This window comes from Peromyscus eremicus, chromosome 7 (genome assembly GCF_949786415.1).
Source record: "Peromyscus eremicus chromosome 7, PerEre_H2_v1, whole genome shotgun sequence".
NCBI classification, from domain to species: domain Eukaryota; kingdom Metazoa; phylum Chordata; class Mammalia; order Rodentia; family Cricetidae; genus Peromyscus; species Peromyscus eremicus.
The window spans coordinates 61,218,555-61,236,628 of record NC_081422.1 but is presented as its reverse complement, the minus strand read 5'-3'; the positions used below and the strand labels follow the sequence as shown (position 1 = coordinate 61,236,628).

At 45.7% G+C, this 18,074-nt stretch overlaps 1 long non-coding RNA gene across 1 annotated transcript; it reads right to left on the bottom strand.

Moving 5' to 3' along the window:
* Positions 1–284: 284 nt before the first annotated feature.
* Positions 285–16,875, bottom strand: LOC131914367 (uncharacterized). The gene is made up of 2 exons (XR_009380116.1): positions 16,499–16,875; positions 285–460 (listed from the first exon to the last, which is right to left on the bottom strand). It is a non-coding gene; the product is annotated as an uncharacterized LOC131914367 (long non-coding RNA).
* Between the last annotated feature and the right edge of the window lie 1,199 nt (positions 16,876–18,074).

The following is an 18,074-nucleotide window of genomic DNA, read 5'->3' as shown; positions in this document are numbered from 1 at the left end:
TCCAAGTACAAGAGTTAGGTATACTTCTGTGTCAGGAAAAAGAAGTTTATAGCAGCCCCTTTTGGGGAACAGTTCATCCCAAGCACCAACTTATGTCATAACCTCGACAAGCATAAGAAGAGCTAAATAAGGAACTTGGAATGGGAGAGCCTTGAGCCAGCCACACAGTTCAGTTGGCTGAAACACGTGCCGCCAAACACCGCGAGAGTTCCACATTGTAGAAGGAAGAACCGACCCCCACCAGCCGCCCTCTGACCTCCACACTAAGACAAATACACACACAATAAGTAGATTAATTTATAAAAAGGCGAGGGCGTCTTGAGGTCCAGCTTCTCAATGCTGTGATTATAAAATATGGCAGGCCTGGTGAGTTGGTGGTACATGACGGTAATCCCAGCTACTCAGCCAGCTAAGGTAGGTGGATCACGAAGTCCAGACCAGTCTGGCCTCTACTGCAAGACTGTTTTGATTAATTAAAAAAAAAAAAAAAAAAAAAAAAGACAGGTTAAAGCTGGTCCCTTGGCCTGGTCAAACCTTATAACTGAATATTGAGAGTGGAGTCAGTCAGTCCCGAGGCCAGTCAGCCCTGAGGCCCACTGACTTGCTTCCTAACTTTGGGCAACCTCTCTGGGTCTGTCGTACCAGCAGGCGTGGATGGTGGAAACAGCCATCTTGCAGCTGAGATGGTAGGACCTGCCTGTCACCCCAGCTCTTAGGAGGCTGAGGCAGGAAGATTACTAGCTCAAGGCAAACTGAGTCGGCATAGAAAGACCTTGTCTCAAAAGGCAAGCAAGCAAAGATAAACAATAACAACAGAAGCGCAGAGTGTGGGCAGATTTATCACATCATTGGACGTAAAGCACCCGGCACACAGTAGGTCATCAGTACGAAGTGGCAGAAAGTGCCACCTGGTTCTTTGAGAAGCACCCACACTGCCTAGCCCTCCTCATGGCAGGCACAGCCAGGCATTCATCTGCAAAGGGAAAGCTCTCCAGAAATCAAAGGAAGGGGAGGGTCCTCCAGGTCTGTCTCTGGCTTCTCCTGACAGGACGGACAAAATAGGGACATTGTTCTCCTTTGGAGAAAGAGACAATATATATAGAGCTACTCCAAAAAGGAGCTAGCAAGGACATAACCTAGACACAATTCATGGTCATTGCCGTACCCAGATTATTCAAATGAGGTCTTGAGAAGAGCCCAGTGTGGACCTGGCTGCCAGAGAGTGTCCACGTGGGCTCCTGGAAACCTCCAGCTGACAGCGCAGCATGTCCCAGGATGACAAGTCTCTGTCTAACCCCAGGTTAAATGCATAATGTGCTTATTATACATTTAAGTATATTGTTGACGTTTCGAACAGGCAGCTTCAACAACATTTCAGCTCATCACTATGATTAAGGGGAGTTTTTAAAAACTACGATCCCTTGTACTTGGGAAGGTGGGGGTGGGTGGGGAGGGAGGGAGGACCGACGTGATGCTATAATTTGACCATTTTAGCTTTCACATGATGTCACTTAACGATTCGGGCAGCTGGGGAGGAATCTGACATCTGTCTTGAAGCCCCTTCTCAGCCCCTTGCCCCCAGATGCAGGAACGAGTGTTACCTCTAGTGTCTTTGCGAGAGGCCGTGATCGCAAAGGGAGCGAAGGAAGGGACAACAGACGTCAGGCTCGCCTGGGAGTTTGAAAAACTACTAAACCCGGTCTCAACAACCCCTCTCCTCCCTCCATTCTAACATGGTTGGCCTGGGGGGAGGGGCTCCTGGAGGTGGGGACGTTTTTAAAGTCCTCACATAATTCGACTGCATTTCTAGTGTTGAAATGGCTGCTGCCCGGTCCTCTCCCCCACAGGGCTCAACCCTTACCTCTTCCCTCACACTCTCTAGCCCTGGTTCATTCCACAAGCCTTAAACTCAGCATCTACAAGAATATCCATGGGCTCAGGCTGGGGCTCAGTCAGTAGAGGGTTTCCTAGCATGCCTGAGGCCCTGGGTTCAATACCTGGTACCTCATAAGCCAGACGAGAGGTCACATACCTGTTAACATGGCCCAGCTTGGAAGACACAGCCTCGAGGAGCTAATCAAAGGTACAGTCCTCAGTACTAGCACAACTAGTGTTACATGTCCGTGGTGGTAATTCCTGTAGGATTTCTACCAAAAATTCATAAACTAGTTGTGGCAGCCGTCAGATCCAAATGAACAGACATGCCATAAACAGTGCCTCTGCAAACTTCTAAATGTTCGGCGTTGGTAAAGCCAAGGAGAGGATGAGGCATGTTCCAAATTATTTAAAGAACCGTGAAAAGCAGGGGCTGGGTGTGGCTTAGTGAGTGATGGGCACATGCCAGGCATATATAAGCCCTGGACGAAGGCCTGCAAAACCGCACAGAGACAGACACGAAAAGTAAAGGAAGCGTGTAGTCTTGAACTGGACCCGAGACTACAAAACAAAACAACAAAACAAATTATTTAAAGAATGTTATTGGGCCAGGCGGTGGTGGCGCACGCCTTTAATCCCAGCACTCGGGAGGCAGAGCCAGGCGGATCTCTGTGAGTTCGAGGCCAGCCTGGGCTACCAAGTGAGTTCCAGGAAAAGGCACAAAGCTACACAGAGAAACCCTGCCTTGAAAAACCAAAAAACCAAAAAACCAAAAAACCAAAAAAAAAAAAAAAGAATGTTATTGGAGTAAGTGGCGGTTTGATTTTAACTGTATTATTATATTACTGTCAAATTCACTGGATTTGATCATCAAATTGCAGTTGTGTGAAAGAACATCCTTGGCCTTGCAAATCACATGCTAAAGTATTTAGGGCTGAAAAGTCTACTGAAGGGATTGAATAGAAAAAAATTCTGTGTGTTTGTGTATCTACATATGTACATATATAGGTACATACACACAGAATGTTAGGAAACGGTAGAGCTAGGGAGGACAATGAAGAAGCTATCTGAGCTTCCGTTACCTTTGTAACTTCTCAGTATATTTTCAATTAAAATGCTTTATTACATTTATTTGGGGGGTGTAGGGTATTGCTACCATGCATATGTGGAGGTAAAGGCTAACTTGCAGGAGTCAGTTCTCCCCTTCCTCCTTGTGGGTTCCAGAAATCAAACTCGGGTTGCCAGCCTTGGCAGCAAGCACCCTCCACACTGAGCTGTCTGGCCAACTATGCTGGTTAGTTTTATGTCAACTTAACACAAACTAAAGGGAACCTCAGTGGAGAAAATGCTCCATAAGACTGGGCTGTGGGCAAGCCTGGAGGACATTTTCTTCATTGTTGATTAATGGAGAGGGCCCAGCCCATGTGTGTGAATAGTACTACCTCTGGGCTGGTGCTCCTGGGTTCTATAAGAAAGCAGCCTGAGCAAACCATGGAGAGCCAGTCAGTAAGCAGCACCCCTCTGTGGCCTCTGCATCAGCTCCTGCCTCCGGGTTCCTCCCCTGCTTGAGTTCCTGCATTACTTCAATGATGAACCATGATGTGGAAGTGTAAGCCACACAAACCCTTTTCTCCCTGAGTTGCTTTTCATCATGGTGTTTCATCACTGCAATAGCAATCCTAACTAAGACATGAGCCCTAAATATTTTTAACTAAAAGGTAAAGTTTAAAGAGGGAAAGAAGTACAAATAGCTTTTAGAAATATCCAAATAATATTCAAGGTAAGCCTTGAAGCCCCCTACCCCCACCAAAAGCCACCTGTTCTAAAGCATGGCTATTGTTCCTAAAAGCACAAAATCAGAAGGGAAAATGTTATACGCTACGCCCGGTGAATGCGGGTGCATGGCAGCAGCCACCGACAGGAGCTGTCCAGTGGAAAAGGATTTAAAATGAAAACATGGATAAATACTTGCTATTCCTGGATACTGGAGGGAAGCACCAAAATTCAAAGAAATAGGAACTTGGGTTGCCTTCTATAGACTTAGCAATCTGCTTAGGCTTTATAATTTGGCAGGACTCATAATTTAATAGAAATAAAAAATACATATTCAGTATTCCTATATTAAAATAGGTACATAGAGAATTTATCTACTCTTAATTATTGGTTACATACAGTGTGGGAATTTCTGCTGTAGGATATTGTTGCATACTCTATAATTTAATGCACAAGTGTTAGAAGTGGAAACCTTAAGAATATGTAGTTCCTTGGAATAGTCTTTGTCATAAGAAAAGGATTTCAAAAAAATTAGAATCTGACACATCCCATTGCATCACCCTTCTGAGACTCTCAAAGGCCCAGGAAGTCAATGGAAGCCCCTGTTTGCTTCTTCCTGGGCACTCACAGCCCCACAGCTGGCTGCAACTCACATTCCAGAAACATAAAATAAAACAGGATTTTTTGTTTTGTTTTGTTTTTCTCAAGACATAGTTTCTCCGTGTAGCCCTGGCTGTCCTGGAACTCACTCTGTACACCAGGCTGGCCTTGAACTCAGAGATCCTCCTGCCTCCGTCTCCCAAGTGCTGGGATTAAAGGTGTGCACCACCGTGCCCAGTAAGAATTTTCTTTTTAAAGAACAAATCAGGGTCTAATATTTACAAGGAAAATGAGGTGGATGGGGAGCCGGCGATGTGGCGCAGCAAGAGAAGGTGCTTTCCACCAAGCTTAAGCCGAGTTTCATCCCTGGACCCCACATGGTAGAAGGAGACCAACCCCCACAAATTGTCCTCTTCCCTCACACTCAAATAAATACACGTAAAAAAGGTGGTTTTGAAGAGACGTATGTGGAACAGAAGGATGTGAAACTGACTTACTTCTAAGTCTTGATTCAAAGGTGAAATAAAATACTGTACTGCAAACTATCTGTAAACATTGAACTTTGGATTCAATGCTAAACATTGAAAATGCAAGGTATCGAGCAAGCACAAAGGACGAATCTTTTTGCTTCATTTTTTTTTTTGAGACAGGGTTTCTCTGTGTAACAGCCTTAGCTGTCCTGGATCTCGCTCTGTAGACCAGGCTGGCTTTGAACTCACAAAGATCCACCTACCTCCGCCTCCCACGTGCTGGGATTAAAGATGTGTGCCACCACCACCCAGCGGAAGGAATCATTTTTTCACAGAGCCTACTCCTGAGCTACTGGATTATAGAGCAAGGCTACCAAATAAAATGTATTTTTCTTACATTTGAATTTTCATTTTAAAATACTTCAGTTTTAAATTTGAACATAGCGTGAGATATATTTATATAAAATAATTTTATGCTCAGTGCCTGTTTAAAATTCAAATTTAACTGGGTATCCTGCAAGTAGGGGCATGAAGAGTTAAACTGAATGATGCTGTTGATTTCAAAACCTGTTGGGGACTAGCCAGGTCTGGGTGGGCTTGGGAGTTGAGTGGATCATTGGAATCACGTTGATTGTTAAATACTACTTCAATAACTTGAGGTATACATGGAGATGGGTCAAATCTAATGTGAATTCAGTGGGGTTGGCAGAGCTAAAAGAAGGATTGGAATCCAGCTTATTGAGGCCTTGATGTCCGCCAGGCACTGTGCTGAGCTCCAGATCTGCATCACTTTCTCATATCCCCTTAGACTAGGGACCTTGTGAGGCAAAAGAGACGCCAGGAATGAGAAACTGAAGGAGACACTTGTGCTCAGTATCATGTAAATGTGTCCTTTTCAACAAGGCACTCAGCCATGTGTCCAGCCTCACTCGGTTAGCTGCGTTTCCTTTTCATGTATTTTTATTAAAAATATGTCACTTCCCCCCTTCTCTTTCACTCCTCCAATCCCATGAACCCCCTGCATCATCATCATTCTCGATTTCAAAAGCATGACCTCTTTTTCTTTAATTGTTTTTATACATATATATACATGTATATATATATATATATATATATATATATATATATATATATGTGTGTGTGCACACAAATGCCTAAATACAGAAATACATTTAATATTACTTGTACGGATATTATTTAAGGACTGGCCACTTGGTATTGAATAACCAATTAGGGGGCTCATCCTGGGAGAGACTAATTCTCCCGTTCTCCACATTCATTAAAAGCCTGTAGTTCTTTGTCTAGGGGTGAGAACCCATGAGCTATGTCCCTTCTGCATTAGCATGTCGGTTGGTGTTATCCTCGTTCAGGTCTTTTTTAGGCAGCCCTGTATTGCTGAGGTATTGTGGGTGTAGCGTCTCTGTCATTTCTAGCAGACATGATATCATAGCAGAGTTCCTGGTCCTCTGGCTCTTTCTACCACCCTTTTCTAAGATGTTCCCTGAGCCTTAGATGCAGGGGTTGAATCATAGATATAGCAATTGGAGCTGAGTACCCCACAATCATTTGTTCTCTGTTCTTTTGATCAGATGTGATTTTCTGTAAAGATCTCTGTCTGTTACATAGAGAGTTTTCTTTGATGATGGGGTGAGAGTTACACTTACCTGTGAATATTAGGATAAATATTTAGGATGCAGTTAGGAGTGATAACTGGTCCAGTAAAGTGGTAGTAGCATGTTCTCCTCTGGGATCTAAGACCTCCCTAGCCTCAGGGAGTTGGCTAGGTTTACAGTACCAGGCTTGTTTTCCACCCTATTGAGTGGGTCTCGAGTCCAATGAGAGAACTGCTGGTTTTTACCACTAAGATATTCATGCCACTGTTACACTCTTAGCGTTATCAAGCCTTGCTGGTTGTCACGGTTCATAGGCATTGCAGCCAGGTAGGACCATGGGATGCTTCCCTATGTTGGAAGCTTGCATAGCACTTTCCGGTACTTTAGAAGCTAGTTGTGGGAAGGAAGTTTTCAAGTCACATGCAGCATGGGTCAGTCCTCTGGGTCTTCTGTCTGAAATGCATGATATCTTCAGTGATAGGAACTCACCTTCTATGTCTGGAAGGGAACCAAGGGCACAGCAGTAGCCTGTCCTATTTTGGGGAGCGGGGTCTCTTGGACTTCCCCAAGCAACAACTCAAAAGGGGTTTTCTCATGCCTGGTATTGGGGTTCTTTGCTAGATAATCTATGATTCTTGCAGGGAACATTGTCAGTCCAAGTGCTATAACATCACTTAAACTACATATGTTTATGTATACACATAGACTTAACTATATTGTATGTAATTCTAGGCATTAAATAATAGGATTCCTTATGGTTTTTTCAGATAGCCTTAGTGTTATTTTGCTCTTCTCCCTCCCTCTCCCTCTGCACTGACTTCCCTCTTCCCTCCCTAAACAAAGCATCATCCACGCTTTACCCATCTCTCCTTCTAGATCGCTCGTATCTGTCTGTTCCCCTGTTTAGTGCTGGTTTCTGCAGTTACTCAGGTGATGGACTCACATCAGAGATTTGGAGCTGGGAACCATAGATGAGAGAGAACATTTATTATTTGTCTTTCTAGGTCTGGATTACCTCACTCAATGCAATATTCCCTTGTCTGTCCATTTGCCTGCAGATTTTATGGTTTCGTTTTCCTTTACAACTGCATAGTATCTCAGAGTGCATATGTACCGTTTCATCAGCTGAATGACGTGAAGTTGTTCCCGTTTCCTGACTAATGTGACTAGAGCCACAGTGAGCATAGCTGGGCTGATCTGCGGAGGAGAACGCCGACTCCTTTGGGCAGATGCCAAGGAGTAGTACAGCTGCTCATGTGGTAGATTTACTTTTAGCTTTGTTGAGAATTCTCCACACTGAATTTCAGAGTGTCCGGACCAACCCCACCAACGTCAAATGAGGGTTTCCTTTCCCCCAAATTCTCTCTAGCATTGGCTCCTGGTTGTTCTGTCGATCTTAGCCATTCCGGCTGGGGTAGGATGAAGTTTCAGTTGTTTTCATTTGCATTTCTCTAATTGCTAAGGACAAGGACCATCTTTTCAGCTGTTTCTTAGCCTCCTGTTTCTTCTTGGGAGAACTCTGTTCAGATTTGTAGCCCATTTTGTAAAAGAATTATTTGGTGCTTTTGTTTGTTTTAGTCCTTGTTTTTTCAGTTCTATTTTGTTTGTTTGCGTTTTGTTTTGTTTTGTTTTGTTTTGTTTTGTTTTGTTTTGTTTTGTTTTTTGAGACAGGGTTTTTCTGTGTAGCCCTGGCTGACTTGGAACTCACTCTGTAGACCCAGGCTGGCCTGGAACTCAGAGATCCAACTGCTGCTTCCTCCCATGCACTGGGATTAAAGGCGAGCGCCACCACTGCCTCACTCTGTCTGATCGTTTCTTTAGCTGTGCCAAAGCTTTTGAGTTTTATGAGGTCCCACTTGTCAATTGTTGGCCTTAATTCCCGGGCAAGGGTCCTATTCAGAAAGTCCTTCCTACACCTGTACCCTGCAGGGGTTCCCTATTTCATCTGGCAGTTTCGGATTTCACGTTGGAGGTCCTCGGTCCATTTGGAGTTTGTCTTTGTGGAAAATGATAGATATAGACCTAATTTCTTCCATATTGCAGCAGCCTTTCTAATAACAAGTGGTGGAGCCAGGGGCAAACCCATTTTCCAGCCCATGTCCGGCATATTTGGCTTCTTCTGGGAGAGCTAGACTTCATATGCTGTTTAGTTCAGGGTGAGAATAATCTCCATCTATGAGGCTGAGTAGCTAGAAGGACTCACCTGTGGGAGCAGGGTAGAAGGTGGACTCTCTAAATCCTTAACCACGGTGCAGCAGCTTGCAATCCAGGCTACCCGCTGGAATGCCTGGAAGCCTTTGAAAGCTCCCAGCCACGCCACACACCAGTATTCATAAGCCTCCTTAGGCTGAGACCTCCAGTGCCGAGAACCACGATAGACTCACACCTAAACAGACTCTGAAGAGGGTTTCTTCCGTCCTCCCCTCCCCACCAGAGGCCTAGAGTGGTCAAGGGCCTCAGTCTCGTAGGACACAACATGCTGTGTGAAAGGAAGGCTAGCCAGGCACTAAAGGCTGGTGACCTTCACCCTTTCTGTTTCCTAATAAATAACAAGAGCAAGAAGATAGCAAATGGCTGTTTGGACCCCAAACACACTTGCTTAGGGGTAGGCAAGACTGACATTTTAAAATTCTGAATGGAGGGTTTGGGGGGGGCGGTAATGAGAGTCAGGGTGGAAATATCCACAGCTTGGTATCTCGTACATCTGAGGGTATGCATTCCTGGAGTTCTCTCCTCCTTGTCCAAAAAGCTGCTTTCTCTACCTACTGAGGACCAGAAGGAGGGTCTGAAGCTGCACAGAATCCTCTGACGTCGGGCAGGAGTGGGCTTCCAAATGACGAAACAAAGATGATCTTTGGCTACACTGCCAGCCCCTTAGACTTAGTCTAAGTCAGTTAGAGAAATATTAGAAACAATAATCATGCTTCTAATTGAATTCAGTTTTCTTATTTGAAATCAGATCTCTTAGGTCATATCAGAGTCCTCCTAGAAGGCCATAGATAACCTTATGGAAAAGGGCTTTAAAGTCATCTTTGGGCAGATAAAATGGCTCAGTGGATGAAGGCACCTGCCACCAAGCCAGACCTGCATGGTAGACGGAGATTGTTCCCTTCACATGTGATATGCACACACACATTACATGTGTGTAACAAAAATTCAAAATAGCACTCATTGGTATTATTTCAGGCCCTACTTCACAAGATATTTTGGTTATGAAACCCATACTTATTTTAACTCTACAATCCCTAGCATGGTATCAAAAGGTCTCTGCATTTCCAGCAGCTCAGCTGTGCTGTGTTCAGGAATCTCCAGGGTCAGGAACAGCAGCCTCTCCTCTCTGTAGAAATGCAGGCTCCCAGACTCCAGCTTAGGACTATGAATCAGAATTGCATTTTGCCCTGGAGTGATCTGATGCACAGTCTAGTTTAATAAGCCTTGGCTGGGAACTGGGGACATGGCTCAGTCTGTAAAAGACCTTGCTGCATAAACCTGGGGACCCGAGTTCAGATCCCCAGAATCCCCAGCAAAAGCCAAGCAAGAGTGAGGCCACTTCCAGGTAAGTGACCAAGCTCACTACAGATGCACACCTGTAACCCCAGCACTGGGAGACAGAGCTAGGAGATTCCTGGGGTGTCTCTGGCTATTCAGTCTAGCCAACTGGTGAGCGCCAGGTTCAGTGAGAGGCTCTGTGCTTGTCTATACATCAAACGTGCAGAATCTGAGAACCAGGAAAGAAATGATCCCATGCATGCTGCTGTTTGAAGAGCACTCAATTAGGAAAGATTGTCGACCCATATGGGGGAACATAAGCACCCCAATATTGAAGGGGTGGCCCCTGAGATTAGGGAAAAAATGAGACTTGGGTGTCAAAAGCAACTGAATGCATCCCTGTGTCCATGCCACCATCCTTAAGAGAAACTCTGTTGTGCCATTTTATGGATGAGGAAACTGAGGTTGCCGGTAGAAAGTCTGACAGACTGAGTCATGTGCCTGGCTAGTTGAAGTTGTAAGGCAGGCCCCTTTCCACCATTCTGCTTCCCTGAGTAGAAGACCTGCCCAGACATGCTTTTTCAGGCCCAGGAAGCTCGCTGCCTTCACCCTGCAGCCCTCTCGTCATTAAAGCTTTCCTTCAGCCTTACCCCCCACCCTGGGTTTTAATCAGAGACCACCTTTTTAAAAGGTGTAATTTACACACCTTAAAACTCACCTTTTCAGAGTGTACAATTTAGTGTATTTTAGTATATTTACAGTTATGCAGTGATCACCACTATCTAATCCCAGAACATTTTCATCAACCAATGAAGAAACCCTCCATCCATTACCTCCCATTCCCCGCCCCCCAGCCTCTGGAAACCACTAATCTACTCCTGCCTGTGAATCTGCCTGCTCTGGACATTTCAGATAAGCAGAATCATGTGATGTGTGGTCTCTGTGATGACCATCTTGCAGCTGATATAATGGTTTTGAGATTCGTCTACATTCTAAGCACCAGGACTTCATTCTTCTCTGCTGCGGGGTAATTGTTCTGATGTACACCTTCTGCTTATTCATTCATGAGCTGATGGGTATGTGAACCGTTCCCACCTTTTCCCTGCTATGAGGAAGGAGAGCACGCTTTTCTGTGGACATACATGCTCATCTGAAATGTTGATGTTGCTTGGTCATGTGGCAACTCCACATTTAACTTGCTGGGGGAAATGCATAGTCATTGGTCAGAGAATATTCTCACCAATGTTTTGATCTCTTCCTGGATTTGAAGAAGAACACAATCTAGTCAGAGAGACATAGGAAGCCATGAAACAGAAGCGTAAGAAACAGCTGCCTCCAGTGAACTTCAACCTGGACCCCCGTGACTGTCTAGGCCTGAGACAGTCTCGGAAGAGTGGCCAAAGAGGAATTTGACAAGAATGAAGAAAAAGCAGGTGTCTGGGGCTTGTGGCCGGTGATTACACAGAGTGTAGGACTCTGGAGCCCTGAGTTCAAATCCTTGCTTGTACTAACTCACTATGTGACCTTGGAAAGGGTCTTTCTCCTTCTGGGTCTCTAGTGTCCCATCTATGGGACTGGACGTATCCCCATTCTTCTGTGACCCACCCTTACTGTCCCCACGGCTCTGGCTTGAGCTATTCAGGTTTCAGAATGTGCTTTGGGGATTGCTATCTGCTGGAAGCCTCCCTCACTGATCTTTAGGTATACTTGTAGTTCCAGCAGCTCCCTGAGGCAGCTCAGGTGAAGGCAGTCTGGGTCCTCTGTCTCTACTTTCCAAATGCTGGAATTATAGGCATCCAACCACCACATCTGACTTGGCTTTTTTTTTCAAGTTATGTAAACAAAGAGCAATCTGCAACAGAGGCGTGAGTGGCCTGGAAAGCCTGACATACTATCTGGCCCTTTACAGAAATGTCTTACTGACCCCTGGACTAACCTACACAGCTCCCCACAGCACACAGCACAGGGCAAGACCTAATATCACTCTGACCTTCAGAAATACGGCATTTGCTTAGTGTGTGAAGTCATAAACTCCATGCATGCTCCAGTCACTTTGTATTAAGATGTGCTGGGAAGCACAGATCACCTGAACATCAAGAGCTGGGCACAGAAGAGCCTGGATGCCCCGCCACAGAGAGCTCACATGTAGTGCAAAGGCGCCCCCTAGGGGCCTAATGGCATTGCAGAGCCCAGGATACCTGGCCAAGGTATCATCAAAGCTCCGAAACCTTTTGGCACAGGGAGAAGGCCCACTGGAATGAAAATAATCTAGGATTCCTAACACCCAGAAAAGACATGTAAAGACTTCAGGAACCCATCAGACAGGACAGTCCTAAGACAGACATTTGACATTGTGAAGCTTAGGGAAGAAAATCCCGAAGTTACCTTTAGAAGCTAGTTTTTAGAAGAAAAACTCTTAAGATGCTAAACGTGAAAGGAAAAGATTGAGGTTAATATCGCTAAAATAAAGAACTTGTATCAAAAAAAACTATTACATAGCAGATAAGGGACAAGCCAGAGGCTGGGAGATAACTGTGATACAGCAGCAGGGAAGTGATGTTTAGACTCTGCAGAGAGAGGCTACAGATCCACAGCACAAAAAATAGACACGCTTAATTTGTACAACGGAGAGAGAGGCTGAGGAGGCTTGGTGGGTAAAGCACCTGTCGCTAACGGCTGATGACCTGAGTTCTGGTTTCCAGAACCTACGTAAAACTGGACGCCAAAGCTTCCACATCTGTAATTCCTGGACTTCCACGGCAAGATGGCAGGCCAGGGACAAGAGAGTCCCCGGAAGTTCTTGAGCCAGCTAAGCTGGCTCACACAGCGGCCATGAGAACTTATCTCCAGGTGGAAAGTGAGGACTGGCAGCCAAGGCTATATTCTGATCTCCACACGTGCTCCACAATACCCCTGAGAACACTAGCTTACACACACACACACACACACACACACACACACACACACACTCAAAAAGGAAAGCCAGGCTTGGGAGTACACACCTGTTGTCCCAGCATTGAGGAGGCTAAACAGGGAGATCATGAGATAAAGGTCAATCTGGGCTAGTGTCAATTTTTTTTAAAAGTAAATAGTAAAAATGAGGGACTGTAGAGATGGCTTAGCAGTTAGGATTGCTTACTGCTTTTGTAGAGGACCCAGTTTCCACTCCCAGAACCCACATGGTGACTCATGACCCCCTGTAACTCCAGTTCCAGAGACTCTGACACTCCTCCAGCACCAGGCACATACATGGTGCACATACACATATGCAGGCAAGACTCATACACATATAACAAAAAAAATCATTTTTTAAATTAGGGAAAGGTCAAAGCAGGGATTTCAAACATGCAAAAATTAAAAAAAAAACAAACCCACAAGCATGAGAAGATGCTCAGTCTCCTTAGTAACAAGGACAATGCAAACGGAAGCCAAAAAGTGATGTAGACCCACAACCACCCAGTTCACACAAGCAAGCAAAGGACAACAGCTCGAACAAGGAAAAGTCTTGTGTGCTGCTGGCCAGTGTTAGCTGCTACAGCCACTGGCAGCAGCTTGGCCTTATCTGGTACAACTGAAGACGTGCACATCATAGGACCCAGCAGTTTCACATCTAGACAAATTCTAACTCTTACACGCAGCCAGAGACATGAACGACCATTGTTTATAACAGCCCCAAACCGTAAATAACCGAAACCTCCCTTCTCGGTAAGAGGAAAAAGTCACAGAGCATTACCACACCAGCCTACAGTACTGCCCAATGGGTGAGCTATGCCTGTACCCAGCAGCAGGAGAGGGAGAAATACATGCAAGCCATGGAAGAAGACTTACAACCTGGTCCTCTTGACGACAGCTCTGGGAGTGAAAAAATTGAACAACGCAGTGCCTAGCAACGCTGCATGTGGGAAAGCAAGGGGAGCTGGAGAGAAGGCTCAGCGGGTAAGACAGCTTGCTCTGAAAGTGTCAGGCCCTGAGGCCCTGAGTCTGAATCCACAGCACCAAGATTAAAAGGCTTGTGTGCCTGTAACCCCAGCGCTGGAGAGCCCAGCCATCCAAAGAGTTTGTAACTGGCCAACTTGGCCAAAAAAAAAAAAGCAAACCTCAGCTTCAGTGAGAAACTGTCTCACCTCTACATGTGTATAGGCATGCATATCTGCACACTTCATGCATGCAACGTACGTGCGTGTCACACACACACACACACACACACACACACACACACACACACACAAAGCTAGAGACAGGAAAGTAAACAGAAAGTACTAAAGAAAAACAAATAGGCGTTTTATAGGCACTAGACGTATTTTGGGGGACTAGGGAGATGACTCAGTGGACCAGACAGACCTCTTGTTTCACAGGTATGAGGACCTGAGTTCCAATCCCCAGAATCCACATAAAAAGCCAAGGACAATCACGTGTGTCTGTAACCCCCAACACCGTGGGAGAGTGGATACAGGATTGTTGGGGCCTGGCCTCCACACATGCACATGGGTGCACATACCTGCACACATATGTGTGCATGTACCAGACACACTCAGGAACTTCTTTCAAGGTTGGAATGCGGTTGGTAGAGCATTTGTCTAAAAGGTACAAAACCCTGGGTTCAATCCCCAGAACTGTATAATCTGGGTGTGATCCTTGTTAGGTCTCAAACTCAGGACAAATGGCTGAGGTGCCCACTGACATATCAAAACAGACTCTGGCTTCCAGGTTCTCCCTGCATGCCTCAGTCTCTACCTGTTCTAGGGCTCTCCTGGCTGCCATACCCCACCCCCTACCCTAAACTTCTCCAGCCCAGGGCTGGGCTGCCCTTCCCCCAGCTGCCCTTCCCTATATAAGTCAGCCATTTTGGTTACCTGGTCTTTCCGTTTACCCTTCACTTTTCTGGCCTCCTGATCTGGCCCTCCCCTCTCCTTTCCACCCTCTCCCTTCCACCCTCTCCCTTCCACCCTCTCCCATCTCCCCTCTCCCCTCACCCCTCTCCCCTCTCCCCACAGGACCCAGCTCAGGGTCATGCTCTCTCTGGACTCTACCAGATATCTCCTTCTCTGACTATGCTCACCCTTTTATCTACAATAAATCTCTTCCCCCTCCATACCAGTCATGCCCTGTCCTTATTTATTTATTATTTATTTATTTCAGTCCTCCATGCCTGTAATCTCAGCACTTAGAAGATAGAGTCAGGAAGATCAGGAGTTCAAGGTCATCTTCAGCTACATAGGGAGTTTATAGCCAGCCTGGGATACATGAGACCCCATCCCATCTCAATTTTTTCTGAAGTTTAGTGTATGATGTTGTATTAATGTTTGATATCTACTGCATGCCATATATATTCTTTTAACAAGTGAACTTTTCACCAAAGCTCCTTTTCTAAGAGCAAGATCCAAGTATTGTAACATACCTCTATAATCTTGGCACTCTACAGGCTGAGGCAGGAGGATCACAAGTCCAAAGCCAGTCTGGGCTACATAGGTGACCCTGTCTCAAAGAAAAAAAATATAAAGACAAGAGCTGGGATTTCCAAAGGGCAGGCAGACTGCAGTCAGATGGTTGTGTGTGTGTGTGTGTGTGTGTGTGTGTGTGTGTGTGTGTGTATGTGTAACTGAAACACACATGAGTTTATCTGAGGGTAGAGAACCATTAGGAAGTCAGTTGGGGTTGGACACTAACAGGGAGGGCCTTCTCTGTGCCAGGTTTTAATTTGCAGAGTCTCAATGGGCAGTAAACGCTGCCTTGTCAATCAGACACAGCGGAGGACAAGCTGAACGGCTGCAGTTCTGGATGGCAGTGAATTAGAACTTGCTGCTGTATCTAATAACCCCTCTGTGACATTTGTCTGGCATTTCAGTTAGTAAAAGCACCCTCATGTGCCAACTGAGTCACTTCCCACAATCCTACAGAGAGGTAGCCAAAGAAGGTTGTTAGGATGCCTATTTTATCTTATTTTAAAACCAGGGTCTCATGTATCCCAGGCTGGCCTCAAACTTAACTGGGTAGCCGAGGATGACCATGAACTGTTGATCTTCCTCCAGGACTAGAGTGCTGGTATTATAAACATAGGATCTACCACCATACCCGGGCTATGCTGTGCTAAGGCTCTAACCCAGGGCTTTGTGTATGCTAAGCAAGCACTCTACCAACTCGGCTACATTTCAACCCCTCATGTGATTATTTACTTACTAAAACTATTATTTTTATCTGATAAAATATTGTATATTACTCTTCTATTAATTATTAAATTATGAATAATATCTTTTTTATTATTTAATTGCATGTGTCTGTATATGCACTTGAGTGTGTTCCTATGAAAGCCAGATAGGGTATATGTTTTGATACCCTAGGAGACCAGAAGGCAGTGTTGGAGTCCCTGGTGCTGGAGTTACAGGCATGCTGGGAACTGAAACATTGGTCCTGTGCAAGAGCAGCTAACACTCTTAACCACTGAGTCATCTCTCCAGCCCCACCTGTATGGCTCATTTAAAGAAAAAGAAATCAAGCCACAGAAAGCTAATACTAATCTTTTATTAGTCACACACACACACACACACACACACACACACACACACACACACACCTGGCCCTAACCCTCCAGCACCCCCATCCACTTCCTGGAAACAGGTCAGCCTGCCCTGGGCCATCCTCCCTGGACTCCCCTACACAGAAACACCCTGTTTCTCTCACCTTGATTCACATTCTTTTTGACCTAATATGTAGGGATCTTCTATTTCTTCTTCCTTGAGGAATTTTCCTTGGCTTTCTCGCTGTCTACATGGACTCCCTTTTCCTTTTCTATTTGTCTTTTTGTTTGGTTTTGATAGAGGTCTTGCTGTGCTTCCCAGGCTAGCTTTAGATTCCTGGGCCCAAACAATCTCCTGCCCCAGTCCGCCAAAACCAGGACCATGGGTTCATGCCACCTTCCCCAGCTCTAAGCGGAGTTCCGATTCCTATCATGCACTATCAGTGTTTTGACACTTGTCTTGACTAAGTATCTGTGATGTGACAATGGGTATGCAAATCCTACATAGCACACCATAGGGTACAGCTGTTCTCAAGGGCACACAGACATGACTAGTCTTCAAAACTGCCACCCGACCCCAGAGCCAATGGCATAATGACATTGTGACTGTGAGAGATAATTGAGTACTTAACTTCTGTCATTTCATGTGGTCTGGGAAAATTTAAATTAGACAGTGCCTACTGTATAGTCTGTGTTAACTGAATGACTATTCCCTCTTCATCTGATGGTTCCAGAGAACAACAGTATTACACCCAAAGGCCCTTGCTGACAGTGAGCTCCTCCACCCGCCCACGGGCCCAGTTTCCACATTGCCAGTCCATTTCAAGAGAAAGACTTACCGGCTGCAAGTGTAGCTTGCTTAGCATACACAAAGCCCTGGGTTCAACTCCAAGTGTCACAGAAACACGGAGTGGTGGTGGACACCTGTAATTCTAGCCCTTGGGCAGTAGAGACAAGAGGCTGGGAAGTTCAAGGTCATCCTTGACTGTGTAGCAAGTTTGAGGCTAGCCAGGAAATATGAGATCCTGTCACACACATTCTCTCTCTCTCTCTCTCTCTCTCTCTCTCTCTCTCTCTCTGACACACACACACACACACACACACACACACACACACACACACACATACACTTATGTACTGGCAAAATAGTTTAGCAACTAAAAAGACACTATGTGCTACAGTACTTTGGGCTCCCCACGTGGAAAGGTCCAGAAGTCTTGCTGGAGGGGAACACAGGCAAAGGAAACTGACCCCCCCCCCCCAGCACTGAGCTTGCTCTGAATCATCCAGGCTTAGGGGAGGCTGCAGGTGGGCTCAGGCTAGGAGGGACAGGGAGAGAAGACAGCCAGGAGATGACCCCAGATCCCTCCAGTTCACGCCAGGGTTGATGGGGGCTGTAGCTCTAACCCTCATCTAAGTTGCTGTGTGAGTTTCAGCAAGCTCTTCTCTTGGGAGGGCCCTTCCAACTGAGCCTCTCCAGGACACACTCCCTGATCTTCACAGCTGCTTGGGAACAAATGAACTCTGCAGTCACGTGATCTTCATTTTCATGTTTATAACCTAGGCTGGGGCCCAACTCCTGTTCGCACACGCTGGGTGTTTGGGAGTCAGTTTTCTCACTTAGCAGTTCTGGGCAGCAGACTAGCCTTGTACCCTAGAGCCTAGAATGAGGGTGCTTCCTTGAGAAGATTCCAGAAGGAGGTGTTAATTGAATGAATAATAAGTGCCCTTCTGACTCTC